The 19,354-nt window shown below is 45.4% G+C and overlaps 1 protein-coding gene across 3 annotated transcripts in view; it reads right to left on the reverse strand.

The window, feature by feature from the left end:
- Positions 1-1,148: 1,148 nt before the first annotated feature.
- LOC144116125 (uncharacterized) overlaps positions 1,149-19,354 on the reverse strand; it is a 203,171-nt gene continuing 184,965 nt past the window's right edge. The window contains exon 4 of one of the 3 annotated variants that reach the window (XR_013311751.1): positions 1,149-1,596. The gene's annotated coding sequence lies outside the window, so the exon portion shown is untranslated. The remainder of the gene's footprint in view (positions 1,597-19,354) is intronic. The other 2 variants (XR_013311750.1, XR_013311748.1) reach the window with 2 other exon arrangements.

Raw genomic sequence — 19,354 nt, forward strand, 5'->3', positions numbered from 1 at the left:
CTGGAGGGTGAGCGAGTGTGACATTCCGTGTATGCTACGAGGATCCACGTTCGACGGCGCGGCGTAGACGGAGACCCGTGACAGCGGCATCATCAATTATCCAATTTCCGGGCACATTATGCCATGCTCTTTGAGTGACGACCAGAACAACCGGACCCGCCGCCGCCCCGGGGAAACAGGCTTTATCCTCCCCAATTTCCGGGCCACTGGGACAACATTCTTTCCCTCCCCTCCCTTTGTCGTGGGCTATCGCCGGGAAGGCACCCACAGCTTCCCAGAAGGGCCGTGACGGACACCTGTCATGGCGGACAGGCAAGACTCGCCAAGAATGTGGAAAGACAGGCGCTAGTGAATTAGCTCCGAAGAGAGAGCCTGTGTATACTCTCACTTGAGAGAGAGTGGTGGCGTTTTTGTTGTTTATTTAGTTTGTATTGTTAACAGACTCTGGGTTCGAGGCTAAGCCCCACCCAAGGGGTGGTCCCCATCTCGCATGTTATTTTGGATTGGAGAATTGATGCTTTGGGCGGGCCACTGAAAATGACCGCCCTTAGTCCTTTGTTAATCAAGTGCTTAAAAGCGCATGTAAACGGATGCAGTCCAGTCTGAGCTGGGGCTCCATGCTTAGCATGTAATGTGATGCTACTTAGGCACTAACCTGCCCGGTCGATGAGTAAAGTAGTGCAAAGTTTGTTCTGTTGTAAAATTATGCTCTGCTGTCATCATCTACAAGCTCGCCTCCTGTTCATCTTCCAAGCCGAACGACACTAGAGGAAGGGTTTGTGAACCATCCTCGAAGAAACGGACGACTATTGAAATTCTACTGCAAGCACGCTCAGGACGACATCGTTCGCGAAGAGGGCCTTCAGCGCCGAAGCCCGTCGGCGTGCAGCTTCTGCCAGCAACCGCTCGAGCCCAACTCCGGAGCCACTCCATCGCCCCCATGAAGTCGTCGGCACGTAAGCTCGGACGCCCCAGCCTCTGATGTATAACCTTAACCATGTGTAATTATTGAATATACCTGTTTGTTTAAACTGAGCCATACGGTGTCTCTTTGCCTCTCCGTCCCGTGTGGACCTGCGCATTATGGGGGTCATCACAGCATCAAACTATTCACTAAAGGAATTTACGGATTTTTTCAGGTCTTTATATTCCTTTCGAAGCTCTTTATCTAGTGCACTGCGCATATCTCGCATTTCCTGTTTAAAATCTTTCAAAAGTTTTGTCACTTAAGAAGGCATTTCAAATTAGCAGTTAAGCAAACAGTTGTACAAGAGCTTGGCAGCAGCGGCAGGAAAAAAAATTAAAAATTGGCTACAACTGATTGCACAAACCTGTGTATAAGATGCGCAAATTTAGTGAACCAGTCGGCACAGCCGCTGCTGCCAAGTGAGGATCAGCTGCTAGGCACAGTTCCTTTTGTAGTCGGCGCCTCTTTCAGGCAGCCAATCCTGGTCCACGGCTCGCTGGCGTCACACTGGAAGCCATGGCATTTTACAGATGAGCGGAGATACGTGCGATAGTCTAAGAGATGCGGCAGATGCAACGGTGATCCGCCGAAGATGCAGACCCAAAGCCACCGGGAAAGGCAGTAGTGTCCTGTGTATAAGATGGGCAGATTTAGTGAACGGGTTGGCACAGCCGCTGCTGCCATGTGAGCAGCAGCGGCTAAAACTATAAAGCGTAATGCGAAGCACTCTTGGTACACAAGGGAAATCATTCACCTCATATGGCACATCAGACGATTGCATAAGCATCGCCATTTCAATAGAGAGAACTGCTCCTTCTTTAGTTCTTTAAAAAATATGCTTAAGACGAAAATGGCAGAAGCTCTAAACATTTATTTCAACAAAACTGGCAGCCTTTACAAAGGACAACCCAGCTAAATTTTGGAAGTCGGTACTTCCGCAATCCCAAAATCCGTCTGCATTTATCATCAATGGTGAGTCCCAGCTGTGCTGATTCCTTTCGCATAGCTGAAGCTTTCAATAACCACTTCCATTCGGTATTCACTAGCGATGACGAAACCGCTCCTGAATTTGCTTCCAATACTGCGCTTGCCCCTTTTCCTAGCATTGATACAAATGTTGCTGGTGAGCATAATCTGTTATCAAACTTGGACGCAAGCAAAAGTGAAACGGTAGTCCTAATGGATTTCTTGCTATCTAACCGTACTGTTTAGAAAATCGCTAGAGTCTATCACTCTGGAAAAATGCGAAAATTATTCCAGTCCACAAGGATCGTAATAGGCTCCTGGTCACCAATTACAGGCCAATTTCTTTAACATCCACAACGTGAGAACTCCTAGACCACATCGTTCATAGATACATTGTATAATATTTCAAGAACATAACAGATTGTTGAAAGCACAGCATGGCTTTCGCGCTAGTTTTTCCACTGTGTCACAACTCATCGAGTTCACGCATATCAATGCAACACTTAATGCGCGGAAAAAGATTGATGGCGTTTTTATAGATTATGCGAAAACATTTGATACCATATCCTATCAAAAAATTTTAATTAAGCTGAAAACGTTCATTAATGATTCTAAACTTTTTGGCTGGCTAACTGATTACTTGCACTCACGCTTGCAGTTCGTTTCCTAAAACCAGTCGAAATCATCTAGCATAATGGTAACTTCCGGGGTGCCTCAAGGGTCTGTTTTATGGCGACTTTTATTTATTGCCTACATCACATGTTATTACAGCTATTGGTGACTTCTGGTAAAAATCTGATTATATGCTGCCGACTCTGCCCATTATTCTAAAATCTCCGCAATTATTGATCAAGAGAAGCTAAATAATGCATTTTCAATGTTCTGCGACTGGAGTGAGAAGCGGCAGATGTCGATTAATTTCCAGAGAACTTGTTCCATGACATTTACAAACGAAAGAGAACCACTCAAGTACACCTATAATGATAAATGCAATAGCCTAACACAGGTAATGAGTTTAAATATCTAGGAGTTACGTTTACACGTAATCTGAGGCGGCACAGTCATTTAGAAATAATCTGCGGAAAAGCACGGAGAAAACTTGGTTTTCTGAAGCGCAGTTTCAAAAAGGCCCCAAAAGAGTGCAAGATTACAGCGTATAAATCTTTGGTTAGAGCACTTCTTGAATATGCTTCTGCCGTCTGGTCATCCTATCATCTACACGATCTGAAACTACTAGAGTCTGTTAAAAAAAACAATCAGATTTATTTACCGCTGTTATGACCACAATTTCTCGCCGTGGACACATGCCACCATTTTATCGCTTCCCTCTCTTGCTGACAGGCGCATGCACCAATTCAGTTCTCGAATCCTTCTGCGCCACGCACGCGACGCAGAAGCCCGCTCAACTAAGTTCCATTACAGGCATCAATTGATTCTTACAAATACTCTTTTTCCGCGCGCTATAGAAATGTGGAATTCACTGGATGGTTCCTTCTGTGCATTGTCGCATGACGAATTTGCCAATCAATTACAAAATCATATGTGATAGTGTGTTTATTTTCTTTGCTTTCCTTTGCACACTTGTTGCTATATTGTGATCATTGTTTGTGTATGTACCCATTCCTGTAATGTCTTGATAAGGCCCTGTTGACACAGCTGCCCAAATATTCGTAATGGAGACAGGTTGCAACATTCAAAAACATGAGCAGCATTAAAAAGCAGGCTGAACACTAAGCTCCGGTGTGACCATGCCTGGCAGCATTGTTCACGACTCGACCAAAAGCAGACTCGTGCATGCTCATTCAGCATAAAACAGAGGGTTGTGCTATCCACCACAGAGCGTGATTAAAGTGGGGCCAGTAATGTGGACCACTCTTATGGAGCACAGCATGCAAACAACGCGACATCAAAAACCTTCCTCAGGGATGTCACGCACGAAGCTCTAAATTCATTCTAGCAAAGAAGGATTTTTTTTTTACTACCCCATGAGAACATTTCACAGCTGTCCACTCAAAAATCATTATGCTCTCAAATATAAAGTGTTGCAGAGGGTCATTTAAATATAAGCCTTGTGCCAGCAAGCTGGACACAGAAAGCTTCCAGGGAGAGCCATGTACTAAATATTTTCAGTGATCTTTAGTTTAAAGGCAGTACTTTACATTCCTCCATGGCATCATTTTCCTACAGTCTGCGATTTCACTCTTACACAGTTCCGTAAAAAACAAACTCCACAGCAACTTATAACACAAGAATTTTTTGCACTTGAGGAAAAATACAGTACTTTCACACCTTTTTATACAGATGGCTCAAAAACAGATATTTACTTTGGAAGTGCAGTGATAAAAGGGAATTGGAATTAAATAGGCTTCCACAGTGCGCATCAATTTTCACTGCCGAATGTTACACCGTCTGTGTAGCCATTCAACAAATAGTACACGAGAACCTCCCAAACAGTATTATTTACACAGACTCCTTAAGTTTACTTACTGCTCTCCACTCTAGAAATGCAATCACTCCTATGATTGGTGACATCATACAAACATTGCAACAGCCACAGCTCTAGGACAAAACATAAAACTGTGCTCGGTCCAGAGTCATATCGGAATAAAAGGCAACGAGAGAGCATATTTGTGCACTGCTCAATCTCATGGCAAAGAAATAAAAAAAAAGTAAATATGTCCTTTAAGGACTGCATTAAATTAGCGCAAAGGATATTAAGTAAAAAATGGCAGACAGCTTGGAACAATGAAGTAAACAACAAACTGCACTTGGTAAAGCCAGTTCTAGGTGAATGGACGTCATATTTGCACCAGAAGCGTTTCATTGAAGTTATTTTGTCGTCTCCATATAGGCCACATGCACATCACATACAATTTTACATTGACAAGTGAAGACAAGCCGATTTGCGAAAAATGTGGAGATGACCTAATAGTTAATCATATTTCATACTCATGCACAAAACTTGAAAAACACAGGAAAAAAATATTTTATTTAGTTTTGTAATGAACACATTCCTTTACACCCAATGCTTCTTTTGAGTGAAGATGCAATTGTTGACACAACATTTGTTTTAAGCTTTTTAAGAGAAGCAGGCTTTCTAAGCAAACTAAATTTTTAACCACTGATCCACTTAATAGACCTTTTTTATACACCTCAGGCACTGAGAAGGCTGCGATTTTGTTTTACTGGTTGGGAGGCTCAACTATACCTTGCCCAGCCAAGGATGCCTGCTGACTACCTGACCTTCTTCAAAGCTCTTAATAATAGCCATTCATAAAACTTCTTTCTTTCTTCATCATTAGGTAATACAAAACAATGTTTTACGCCCTCTACACCACCGATAATTAATAGTTCTAAAAAATGTCTGCAGAAAGCAATTTTTCTTGCCTTGAGTTTGGCTGGCGCATGATGGCCTGAGTTGCCTAGGTGCCACAAAACAGAACACTGGACTTTGCACTGCACTAAGGTGGGATAGTTGGTTTGGAAGCATTATGAAATACACAGCGTGATCCAAGACACACTGCATAAAAAAAGGAATGAAAGATGATACACGGCGCAATGTAACAAGTTCTATTTCAGTGGCACCATGGGTAACAGTTTATATCACAAAAAAAGAGAACACAAATAAGCATGCTCTTAAAAGTGTATGCTAGATTAGGTTTTCTTTTCTGCTATATTTTGGCAGCAGCTGCATAGTTACACACCATTTCAATGAAATAAAATTTTGTGCCTTTCACCTCATATGGTGAAATTAACCTTATATATCCCTGTGATTAACACGAGACTAGGATGAACCGGATGCAAGTATACCAGCCTGCAAGCAACCCAAGGATACATACCTCCGCCGTCGCAAAACGACGCAGGCAAAAGACACTGCGTACCATGGTGGGCCACCGTAATAAGTGAAAGTTCCTCCCCGCGCTTACCACAGTTACAATAAGTGCCTTCGCCGAATGCTGCTTGATTATGGCCGTGAAAGGCCGGACTGTTTCGTTCGAACGAGAGAGCGGGGGTGACGCGGAGACGACGCGGCAAAGAACAATGACTGGAAGGAGCCGAATGTCTCGCACGAACGCTTCCGACGTCTCCCGTGCATGAACAACGGCCAGAAACCAAGCGCCACTCGCACTGGAGTCTCTTTAGGCCGGCTCCTTCGCGTGGTTTGATACCCGCGCGCGGAGAAAAATGTGCGCCCGGACAATATGTGCCTAGCTCGTTTCCGGCTTTAAAAATGTCAGGTGACAGCCCTCCTTTAATTTCCCCTTCTTCCATGCCATGTACAAATTCGTTGCCTTCTACTTTTCATTGCAACATATCATTTGCACAAATTTGTATTTTTGCAGTCGTAATCATGCATGGAGGAAGGGGAAAAAAAAAAGAAGAGGCCATCACGTGACATTTTTTGAAGCCGGAAACGAGCTCGGCGCCATATTGTTCGGGCGCGCTTTTTACTTATTTTTATTTGCGCTCTTCTTTACGTGTCTCCTCGCGCGCGTTTTAAACCACGCGAAGGAGCCTGACTAGAGAGACTCCAGTGCGAGTGGCGCTTGACTTCTGGCCGTTGTTCATGTACGGGAGACGTCGGAAGCGTTCGTGCGAGACATCCAGCTGCTTCCATTTATTGTTCTTTGCCGCGTCGTCTCCGCGCCGTCCCCGCTCTCTCGTTCGAACGAAACAGTCCGGCCTTGCATGGCCATAATCAAGTAGCATTCGGCGTAGGCACTTATCGCAACTGTGGTAAGCGCGGGAAGGAACTTATTGTAGTCGAGGGTTTGACGGCATACCGTCTGGTCAGGAATCATGGTGATGCAGATTGCTGGTCACTGGCCAAAGTCAAAAGATGAAAAGACGTTTCGGGAGCACTACGGCTCCCTTGTTCACTATGAAGCAATCGGCGCACGGATCCGTTCTTTTGTAGCACCCAGTAGCGTTTTTAATGATTTAGCATAGATAGGATGTAGAGTTCCGTCGTTCCTGTTCAATGTGTTAGACGATGTCTGGAACTTATTACGGTGGCCCACCATGGTACGCCGTGTTTTTTGCCGCGTTTCCCTGCGTCGTTTTGCGAAGATGGAGATATGTGTCCTTGGGTTCCTTCCAGGCTGCACTTTGCGAAATATACTGGTATACTTACATCCGGTTCATTCTAGACCCGTACGTGTTAATAGCAAGGCTAGAAGGTTAATTTCACCAGGTAAGGTGAACGACAAAGAAAATTTAGTTCAGTGAAATTGTGTATAAATACACAGTTGCTGCCAAAATATAGCAGAAGAAAACAAAACCAAATCTTGCATATATATACTTTGAAGAGCATGCTTTTTTGTTCTCTCTTTTTATATAAACTGTTACACATGGTGCCAATGAAATAGAACTTATTACTCTGTGCCGTGTATCATCTTTCAGTCTTTTTTTATGCTGTGTGCCTTGGATTGCGCTGTGCATTTCATACTTCTGAAAGAATTATCTCACTTTAATGCAATGTAAAGTAATGCCTTTAAATTTAAGCTTCCTGAAAAGCTTTAGAACATGGCTACCCTGGAAGCTTTCTATGTCCAGCTTGCTGGCACGAGGCTTATATTTAAATGGCCCTCTGCAACACTTTGTACATGAGAGCATCATGATTTTCGAATGGACAGCTGTAAAACGTGCTCATGAGGTTGTAAAAAAATCTATTTGTTGGAATGAATTTAGAACTTCATGCCTGAGATCCCTGAGCAAGGTTTTTGATGTCTGGTTGTTTGCATGCTGTGCTCGCATAAAAGTGGTCCATATACTGGCCACACTTCAATCACGCTCTCTGATGGATAGCACAACCCTCCCAGTATTATGCTGAATGAGTGTGCACGTCCATGCTTTTGGCTAAGTCGTGAACAATGCTTCCATGCACGGTCACACCGCAGCTTAGTGTTCAACCTGCCTTTTAATGCTGCTTTTGTTGATGAATATTGCAATCTCTATATTGCATATGTTTGGGAAGCTGGCTGTTTCAACAATGTCTTCTGCTGCAGCAGTGAGGACAAAAACAATCCTGGAGTATTTTGTTTTTAGTCTTGAATATGTATTTTTCTTCATAAGTTTTCGTGTGGCTGGCCATGCCAGGAAAGCTTTCTCATGCAGCAGCGAGGATTGGCAAATATACTAAGAAGTCTGAGTTCTTGACCCTGAATGCAAAACTTAGCATCATAACATATTCATAATGATGACCGCGCCAACAATGACATTTGATCTACAACTTCAAGAGCCACTCATAGAAAAGACAGAAACAGAGCGTGCCGACAGTGGCTATATAGTAGCACGGCAGGGAAGGATTTATGGGGGGGGGGGGGGGATGTCATCCTTATCCAAAAGCCTGAAATTTTACATAGGAAAACCGTGCCGAGCCCCTATTTCTCAACAAAAAAATTCCAAGAAATACATGTTTCATATGAGACAGCCCCCCTCCTCCCCCGTTTAAGAATTATCCATAAATCCACCCTTCTAGCATTGCCACGTGGCAGGTTTTACATCCACAGATCTAGTTTAGCGCATGATAATTAATATACATGACCGTACCTTTTTCAGACTGCTTCTGGAAGTTTAGGACTACCCAGTGGCTTCAGTATAGGTTTCACAGTGCTGTGCATTATTTCAATGCTGTGTTTCATGTTTAACGTGCACAGTTGCAGCTGTACACATAAATTTTCTCTAGTTGTTGAAATACTAGCCTGTAATGCCACTGCAGAGTAGCACACTTTACTTGTGATCCACCATACAGAAAATGAAAGTCAATGTATTGAACACATCAAATTATTTTTCTTCAGCATAACCACAGGCATCATTGAAATTGAATGCACATGTGCATTCTCATTTCAATGAGTAGTTTTTACCACAAATGACACTGTCATAGGACACTGGAAAAATAAACACATGTGAGAAAAGGCACCCACATTCAGTTCGAGCTTCATTACGCAGTGAAAGCTCGGAGCGTAAACGTTCATACTATTAATACGCGAAGGGTGGCAAACGACACCATATGGGGAGTTGAAACATTTTCGCTGTCATGAAGTGCGAAAATGCTTCGCCTTTCTCGCACTTTTTCTCGTGACCTCAACAAAGCCATTGCTGAACCTGCTGCAAGAAACGGGTCTAAAAACAGCGCGCGACCAGAAATACAGACTTGATCTCGATATGAACGAATACACATGAGCCCGGCACGTCCCAAAGGCAAATAGCTCGCACGACACTTCAAACAGGCATGCGACAAAGTTTCTATATAAGAACAAAGCGAGCGCAGCTGCTTCCTTTGCAATATCGCTCTCCGCCCATGTCATGAACCCCGCCGCTCACACAATCGCAATCGTCGAAAAACAAAAATACGAGTTGTATTACAACCAACACCAGTTGCAATCGCTGGAGCGTTGCAAGAACACGCATAACTAGCAACGAGGTTTCACTGCTGATCGAAACGGGAACGCGAATAGCACACGGCACGCACAAGACACAAAACGTTCGCACAATACGCCGACGACCGCTCTGTAGTACACGCCGTTTCGAATCACTGGTGAACGAACAGCGCGAATGCTCCTTTTATTAGTGAACAGCGGCGGTCTCCCGACGGCTCCGAGCAGCGCTGCAGTAGACGTTGTCGTTGAATGGTTGTCGCCGAAAGCGTTCAAATCCGGGCAAGCAACAAGATTTTTGCTCTAAGATATGGTTGAACGCCGTCAACGTCAGTCTGTGAGCACCACCAAAAACATAAACTCGAGCAGTTAAAAAAAGTACGCCTACGCCGCACCTCAAATGGTACGCCGCGGCCGGCTGCTGCCGCCCGGTTTGTAAAGAGCAACTATGACGCCGTTGCTAAGCTGCCCGAACAAGATGGCCTCCCGAGGGAGAAAAAAAACCACGTGACTTTTACCACACTTTTCTGCCATGTTGTATGGAAAGGGTCTCTCCCGAGTTTTCCTTCCTCCATGTAATCATGTTTTAGGGCGCAGCCAAGTGCACCTTGCTGTCTTCCCGGCATTGCCACGGTAGCCACCTTAGCCACGGTTAATGAAGCGCCCTTTCATGGCTATTTCACAAACTCGCATAGACGGTGGCGCCAGCTTTCCCTCTAGGCAATGCCTCCTGAAGAACATGCCTGAAGCATCAGGGGTTTTTCGCCCGCCGTAGAGCGCGCGTCCGCCGTATGGCGGCGTTGTCAGATGACCCTCTAGCGGACGACACGCAAGCACCACAGAATTTTTTTGTTGCAGCAAAAAGTATGACTTCTGGTGCGCTATTTCTTATATTATTTGTGTAGTGTGTTTAGTGTTACAGTTTGACAAGTGACGCGTCGATGACTGCAGTTGCGGGAGGGAGTAGCGAGCGAAAATGCATTGCTGTTGTGTTCCGCTTTGCATGTCCAGTGAGCGAAACAAGAAGCCCGGCGCTTCGTTCCACGAAATTCCTGCCGGCTTAGAACTCCGGGAACGACGGCTAAAGGTAATTCGAAGAAAGAGCTGGCAGCCAAACACAACATCAAATTATTCTGCAGTTTGTAGATTGCATTTCCAGCCAAGGAAATGCTACTCTAGACAGTTTGACTGCTCACCAAGACAGGGGTGGACTCTTACCCGACGTCAGCGCTCCTAAGAGTGTTACATGGCCTCAAGAAGTTCGTCGATATCATGCTCAAAGACCGAACGCATCTTCAAAGGCCACTGGCCACATGCTTTCTCTACAACTAGTGTGAATAAAATCGCGGGTTTGCCTGTCCTGACCTGTGAGAACAAGGATAGCGGCTACAGGGAAGCACCACTGCATATTATCTGCTACGAGTTGATCAAACCGTTGCTAACAAACCATGTACTTGATGTAACAACAAGAACGCAGTTGAAAGACGGACAACACGAAACCTATTTCTCGAAAATTCTTGAAACTGCAGGAAACGATTTCCGCCGCCTTCATCGCACCGACGCATGCCATTTTTCCTTGTAAGTGAGCACGTACGTGTCTGTACCTTCAAGCGCAGTTTTTTTTTGTATATTCACAAGTCGCTCGCCATGCCTGATACTCCCTTTGTTCCATGTCATTTCAGCAACGCACGTATATGCTTGTCATTTGGAGGAATCCGGCCAGTAAGGCCTGCTGTGTTTCTCCCAAAGTCACTGTGCGCGTGTGCATGACACAGGAACCTAGTGAGCTGCGTTTCTTGCGGAAAGAATAGAGAAGAGGGGCATGGGTTTATTTGAAATTTGTCAACGTTATTCAAGGAGGTACCGTTCGGCGAAAGCTCGTCGGAAAAATGACCACAAACAGCGCAGGCTGGGCCTTCCAAGATCTGCTTCACCTGATCGAAACATCCATCTCTCGCAATGCTCAGCAGCAAGATTGTAACAGACGCGCGCTTCGAAAAGTTATAAGAACATTAGATTTGACGGATGTGCCCCCTGCGGGCCAACGACTCCCCAGGCAGGTTACCGCGACGTCTCCGGCTTCCGTCCATTGAGCGCCATGCAGTCCTCCTTTCCCACGGGTCACCTGACTGCAGTTGAGAGCTCAGGTAATTCCGTACTTCCTCCTGTCCTCATTCTGTCTCATGGATTGAGTTGTGTTTCCCCTTCCGGTGGCGATGAGAGGAAACTACTTGATGATGAAATCGGGGTTTCTTGATGACCAGGTGGTTCTACTCGCAAACATTCACATTACTCAAGGAAAGGAGAAGGTTAACTATTTATTTACAACATAGGTAAAAAAACGAGAAGAAACAAAGCAAGGAGAAAACTATTTACATGACTAAATCGTGGATCAGACGAATTCAGCCCCCGCTCAACCCAGAAGGCTTGGTTTTAAACCCTCTGTCTCCGCCCTTAGCGGGGACAGCAACCAATAAGATAACAAACGACCCATCTCGCCAATCAGTGGTTAGGGAAAGGAAAATAAGGTCCGCCCACTGATCAGAGATTGGGGAAAAAGTTCTGATTAAAACATTTGGGAAGGAGGTTTCAAATAACCACACAAACAACACAAATGCGACTTCCGTTCCCCACGCCACCCACGGCACCACAGATGCTAGAAACATGTGCCGACGAGGCGATGACTCAGGTTGTTGACAGCAACAAAGAGAACACAGTCGTTAAGGGAATAATCCGTTTCCTGGCCACCCAGCACTCGGTCCCCACCTAGCTGTATCTCTCCCGCATCGCCGAAGTCTCGTCACCCCTTGACGACGCACACATGTCGACAGCTGTATCTGGTTAGGCTTTTTCAAGGCGGATTATGCCCGAGGCGGCGCGGGTAAACAAGGACGTCCGCTGCAAGACGGAGGAAGTAGGGACCAGACGGCTCCCTTTGATGCGGCACGCGGCGCCGACACTGGCGCGGCCTTTCTCAGTCTTCGTTCGAAGAATGGTAACTCCACAGATTGTTTTCCCTTGTTGCTTGTCCGAAGTAGTTATTGTTTTCTTGTCATTGGCAACAGTACAATTATACAACCATGCATCATGCAGTGTAATTACTTATTATGCGGCTTTTGTAGCCGCTTCAAGCACTTGTTGCAATATGGATGTTTTGAACATGTTCCTTTTGTTGTAAACCATCGAAAAGTTAGTGATTATGCAGCAGGAAAAATGTCCTAACGGCATGATAGAAGCGTGCACAGCACGATTTCAGATTTCGAAATCGAAACTGATGATCCTCTTTCAGTATAATGTGGAAGTCAGCTCAGACTTCTTGAGCATTTGCTGCACTCTGAGACATTCAAAACCATGTTTTTTGTCATTTACCAATTAAAATTTGTAGCTCAAAGCCTGAACGAAGGATGAAACAGCATGATCGGGCGCCGCGCATCACAGTCTCCCAGCCATTGAAACCGAAATTGGATGGATGAATGGAAGGTAGGAGCATCCCCTTTGAAACGGGCAGTGGTTGTTGCCACTATGCTCAGCTTTTTTCCTTTATTTTTGTTTACTCTGCTGTAAGTTGTTAATACAATTCGCCATTTCCTTTAAAAAAACGTCTTCCTACCCTTTAAAACTTATATGTCACCTCTCTGCTTTTGTACCACCAATCCTCCAATCGCTTTTTGCTAATTTCCATCGCAGATTTATTTACATGACTATTGTTATCTCTAAACCCTAAAGCCTCAGGAAGAGTGACTGTGCCTGCATCGACATCGGGATGGATACCATCGCATTTTAGGATGTGATGGTCTATTGTTTCTACAGATTTACCACACACAGCACATGTGTCATCTTCGTTAAATTTTTTTCTGTAGCTGCGCTTCTAAGACACCCTGACCTAGCTTCAAAGAGGAGGGCACTGGCTCTTGAGTTATCATAAAACGTTTCCTTCCTGATCTGCCTTTTCCAGCATCGATATAGTTCTACGCTATGCTTCTTTTCTATTGAATCTATCCAATTTTTACCTTCGACGTTTTTAACCTGTCGTTTAATGCTCTTTCTTTCTCCTTCCTCGTCTCTGGCATAAACTTACTGGCCAGCTTCCTAGTTCTTTTCCGCCATTGTGAGTCAACTCTCTTTCTGTACAGGTATTTAAATACCTTAGCTGCCCACCGGTTATCATCCAATTTCCTCAGGCGTTCTTCGTATAGTACTTTACTCTGAGCTTCAAGTGCTTCGAACGTTGCCCAGCCCATATCCCCCTGTACTGCCTCGTTTGTGGTTTTCCCGTGCGCGCCTAGTGCTAATCTTCCGACAGTTCTCTGATTTACTTCTCATCGCGACTGAACTTCAGCCCTTAAGCATAGAACCGCATTCCCGAAAGTAAGCCCCGGCACCATTATTCCTTTCCAAATACCTCTGAAGACTTCATACCTGTTGTACCCTCACAATGCCTTATGTTTCATTATCCCGTCATCTCTTCGCCCTTTTGCTATGAGAGACTGTTCGTGCTTTTCCGTGTACATATGCCCGTTGTTTACCCATACCCCGAGATATTTGTATTCGGCCACTCGGGGTATTTCATGGCCTTGTATTGTAAGCTCCTGATCAGTTGTGCTGTTGAAAACCATCACACCTGACTTAGTTGCGCTAAAACTGAAACCTAGACTGTCTCCTTCGTCTCCATAGCAATTCGCCAAAGTTTGCAAATCTTCCTGGCTATCTGCTAACAGTACAATATCGTGCGCATACATTAAACCCGGTAGTCGTTGCTCAACAACCTTTCCGCCTAATGTGTATGAGAGATCATAACCTAGATTGCTTCCTTGTAGCCTTCTTTCCATACTTATCATATAAAGCATGAACAGCAGCGGTGATAGAGGACAACCTTGCCTTAATCCTTTGCGTATCTGGACAGTTGTTGTACTCTTATTTCCTTCCCATGTTATTTCAACTTTATTTTCTCAATATATTTCCTGTAGAAAATTAATTACCTCATGACTGACACCGTCACCTTTTAATATGTTCCACAGGAGTTCCCTGTTCACGTTGTCGTATGCACCGCTTATGTCCAAGAAGGCTAAATAAAGAGGTCTGTTTTCCGCCTTAGCTATTTCTATGCACTGGGTAAGCACGAACAGGCAATCATCTAAGCGCCTACCACTTCTGAACCCGTTCTGAAGTTCTCCGAGTAATCTATTACTTCCTACCCATGACTGCATTTTTATTTTCACCGCCTGCATCGCCAGCCTGTATGTAACTGATGTTATCGTAATCGGTCGGAAGGATTTTATGTTCGTCTTATTGTCTTTTCCTTTATAGATCAAATTCACTTTACTCTGTTTTCAGCTGTGCGGAATTTGCTGATTCGTTATGACTGCCTCCAATACTTTTATCAGCGTTTCCTTGCCTCTTAGGCCACGTTCATAAATTAGCTTGATTGGAATTTCGTTGATTCCTGCGGACGTACGTCTTGGAATATTTGCTTCCGCCTTTTTCCAGTTAAGATTCGTCAGTTCCACGCTGTTTTCTATTGTGCGTTCCTGTGTTGCTCCCTCATTTGGGGTGATTACTCTATCGTCTTTCTTAAATGACTCAGCTATAACTGATGAAATGTAGTTCACAGCGTCATCTCCCTCTAAACATTTTCCCTCGGCATCGTGAATCTGTTCCTGCTTTCTGTGATCCGCTTTGCCCAGCCAGCTTATATTTTTCAAGAATTTTCTTGGCCCCCTTTAGTTGCATCTCGAACTTCAGCCAGCCAGCGATCAGAGGACTGCTTTATTTTAGCCTGGACGAGGACCTGCACTTGCTGTTTCCTTTGTCGATAAGATTCCCATTTTCGGCCTATTTCCTCTTCAGATAACTGCGCCCTCTTTGCTTCTCTGTGTCCCTTTGATGCCAACCGTCGTTGTTCGATGGCCTCTCTAATTTCCTTATTCCACCAACTTCGTGGCTTCCTCTTTCCTCTCCAGCGGTTTACTCCTTTTACTTGTTTTATTTTTGTACTAATGAGGAGTTCGAACTTATTATAATCCCACTTTTCCGTGGGCTGTGTCTCTATTGCTTCCTCTATGCACGCCGCTATTTGCGCTATTTGTTCGTCATTTAATTTTCCGCACTCTGACTCCCCTTCATTTCTCTTTTGAGCAGGGCTCCAAACTGTAGACTAATACGCTTATGATCATTACCGAGGCTGTACTTCCCCTCTTCGTCTATTTCCATCATTGCGAGCTTGCTATACATCCCCTGCGAGATTAAGCAGTAGTCAATGGTCGTTTGCCTGTTACGGGATTCCCACGTGATTTGTACCTCACACTTAGTTTCTCTATTTACAATAACTAGGTTGTGTCGCTCACAGAAGTCTAGCATCAACTTCCCGTTATAATCTGTGTATCCATCCAGATCCTCGGTGTGGCCATTCATGTCCCCCAACAGAATAATATTGGCGCCTTCTCCAAACTGTTTTATATCGTCATTGAGACACTTAACTAGATCCGTGTTCGCTTGCCTGCATTTGTCCCCTGTCCCTAAATAAACTACTCCTAGCCATGTCCTTTTACCGGCAATTGTACCCGATATCCAGACATGTTCTTTGCAAGTTGACTTTATTCTTTGCCAATTTGTTCCTTGATGTATCAGCATGCCTACTCCTCCTACCTTCCTCTCCGTTGTTGTTCTGTTGCTCCCTTCCCAAACGTAGCCATCAATATATGGTGGGTCTTCTAGATCCCTGAGATGTGTCTCGCATAGCGCGTATACACCTAGTTCTTCGTCCTTCAACTGCTGTTCTATATCTAACCACTTCGCTCTCTTTCTACCGCCTTGCATGATTATGTACCTGATCCTAGTGTTAAATTTCTTTTTTGTAGTTTTCTTCCTGGACCTCCTAGTGGCCGTTTTATTGGCGTCAGCCTTCACTGCTACACTTTCTACTTTGCTTCTACCTACCCCTATGCCTTGAGACGCAGTGGACCCCCTAAAAAAGCTACTGCCCGGCCTGCCAGGCGCCACCCGATCTCGGCTCCTAGCCTTTTATTAAAGTGGATGCCATCTCGTGTAAAGCCTCCGCCAAAGGCTGCTCTATGCACTTCCCTGTTTATATCTGCCACTTCAAAGCATTTCTACTGGCTTAACTTCCATATCTCCCGATTAACAGCCACAACGTCCTTGGCAATTTCTCCGTTCCGTCCTTGCACTTCCGGCACTGTGCACACCACGATCTGGACTTGCTGTGCTATCGCCCTTAAATCGTCAACTCACTCCGCTAATCTTCCCACTACTTTCGCGGCTTCACCATTCAAGACATCATTTAGTCCCGCCGCTATAACTACCAAATTGCGCTCTTCAACATTCTTAGAAAGTTCGTTTTTTTTTTGTTTCGCTCAGTACTGCGTCCATTTTCCTGCCTGAGAATGCCCCGACTGCTACCCGCTTATCACCCTTTACACGCTCCATTATAGTTCTTTTGCACCTACTCATATTTGAGTCACTACCGATAAGTACTTGGGTACTCGCTTCCTCCATCCTTACTTTCGGTTTATTATGCCGCCTCTTATCTGTGGCTGCAACCTCATTCCTGGAAGTTATCTTGTTCCCCTTCTCTCCATCTCCAACAGACTTCCTAGCTGCCACGTGTGCGTAGCTGTTCCTGTCTGAACCCGCCTGACCTAACTTTATCGCTGTCCATGCCAGCGCAGGCCCCATCCACGTGGCTGGCGCTGGAATGTCCGCCAATGCCACTTCGCTTGGCGGTGTCAGCCATTTTTGCGTTCAACAACTCACTAAGCTGCTCTTGGAGTTTGCGCTTCTCTGCCCTCTCTACCTGCAGCTCTTTTTCTACGGCATCCATACGTAGCGCTAGGCTGGTGTTTGCTTCGTCAGCCCTGTCCAGGCGTGCACCTAATACGCAGCATTTGCACATAAAATGTGCGCCTTCGGCTTCCTCTACAGATTCGAACCGCGTTTCTTTCAGATTCACCAACGTATCACACTCCTTGCATTTAACCTTCAGTTGCTTGACCATCTTAGCAGCACTCTATTATTCCTACCACAAAATGCTAGATAAAAAAAAATTGAGGGTCATATTTTAGCGCCGCCTAGCGGCCAGTCTGCGCAATGTGGGGCGATCTCGGAGCCCATTGAAATCGAGGAGACGCTTCAGGCGTCTTCAGGAGGCATTGCTCTAGGTAATGCTTCGAAACTCTATGAAGGATAGAGTTTCTTACTATTAACAAGAGAGAAAGCTGGCGGCGCTGCACCTCAGCCACCATGGACGCTCTAAGCATCATGAGCCGGTGAGCTACTTGGTGCGGGACAGTCGGATTTTTTCGGGAGTACGGAGTGGCGTTACTCAGATGTGCCATTCCGTCCACGGCGCGCCCAGCGTGCAGACAACTTGTGCGCGAGCGCAGTGCGCGAAAGACATAGTAGAGAAAGCGCAACTACACACAACGCCAATAAAAGGTTTCTGTATTCCGGAATGCCATTAAAAACCTTTTGAAGTGTGTAAGCAACAATTTTTTAAAACTTGTTTCTTTTTAAACGAGCGCCTGTTATGCACAAATGTTTGTTTTTGTGGTGCGCAATACTTAAGCAATAGGAGAGCAAGCCATTTTATTTTGGGAAAACTTTACATTTACGTGCTCTTCTGCTCGTTTGTTGCAATTTAAAGACAGGATATTGAATGTTAGGGCATTCTTGATCAAGTTTTTATTTTTGCATAATCTTTAGGTCAAAATTTGCGATTCTGTAGTCGGTAGCTCCCCGTCTCATGACGCTTAGAGTGTCCATGGTGGCTAAGGTGGTCTCGGCTCCATGCAAACTCCCATTGACGGGGCGCCAGCTTTCCTTCTCGGTCATATAGTAAGAAACTCTATGCCTTTAAAAGTGCCCCTCTAAGCGCTCCTCTGACGAAGTTGATGGAGCGGCACGCATCTGCGACGAGGAAAACCCCTGTGGATAGCTAATGTTGCGCGATTCTCCGCGTTAGCAAACCCTCCGCTCGTCGCGAGTTCGCTTCGTCAACGTATAGGAGGTATTCACATGACGTCATCCACAAGGGGCGCTAGTGGCCGGCGCGGCATTCGCCATGTTGGTGGTCGCGCCAGCGGCAGCCGCAGCATTTACTTCGCTTCTGATGTGTGTAATGTGAGTGCATTTAGCGTCTCGCCGCAGGTCATTTCTGTCCGACCCGTAACACCGTGTGACTGAGTGGATACGCCGTGAACTGCGCGAAACATAAAAGAGCGGGCACGCTGAATATGTTACATTTTGTGAAAACGTCGACCCGTAGGAATGTGCAGGTGCCGGCGTGGTGTGCGACGTACTACAAGACGGCTGCCGTGCGTTGGATTCACCGATATTGAGGTCCGCCTTGTGCACGGCGTAAGTTTGCCGGCAGGCCGAGGAATTAAAGCATGCAAATCTATGAGAGGGTGCAATTGCTTGACAAGCGGTCGACCCCACATCCGTGCTGAGGGTGCCGACGGCCGAAGTGCCGTTTTTCACCTAGGTGAGTAGTTAAACGTGTCTGTTCGTTTAGCTAGCTTAACTTGTCATCTCTGTCTGCTGAAAGTGACGTGTTACTACTGAATGTAGCGGAATTGCTGCACATCGCGCTGCTGCGAACCGGCCTACAGATTCCAGGTCTTGTGCACTGGAAGCAACGCTACGTTTCTACAGTCAAACCTGCAAAACATTCTTGTTATGTCTGCCATTCGTGCTGCGAGTGCATGACAGTATTTGCTCGACCATTTTATCGCGTAAATAAAGCAGCTATGACGCAATATGCGTTTTTGCTGAAACAATGAGGCTTCGGCAGTTCGCGGACTACAGCCGCTGGAAATATGATTTTCTGCAGCGTCCGTTTCGGAATATGGGTAATCAATCATGTGCTGTGTTATCCACCATGTGTCCTGCATGAGTAGCTGACAGTTATGAACTGATATTAAAAGCGGCAAGTCGTGTACATTCTTGCGTGCAATGCAGCCGGCCAGTTTTGCTGCCGAGTTGCGGCACGCAGCTCGGTTAAATTACGGCACAGAATTCTGCTGCA

Source organism: Amblyomma americanum, chromosome 1 (genome assembly GCF_052857255.1).
Source record: "Amblyomma americanum isolate KBUSLIRL-KWMA chromosome 1, ASM5285725v1, whole genome shotgun sequence".
In the NCBI taxonomy this organism is placed as follows: domain Eukaryota; kingdom Metazoa; phylum Arthropoda; class Arachnida; order Ixodida; family Ixodidae; genus Amblyomma; species Amblyomma americanum.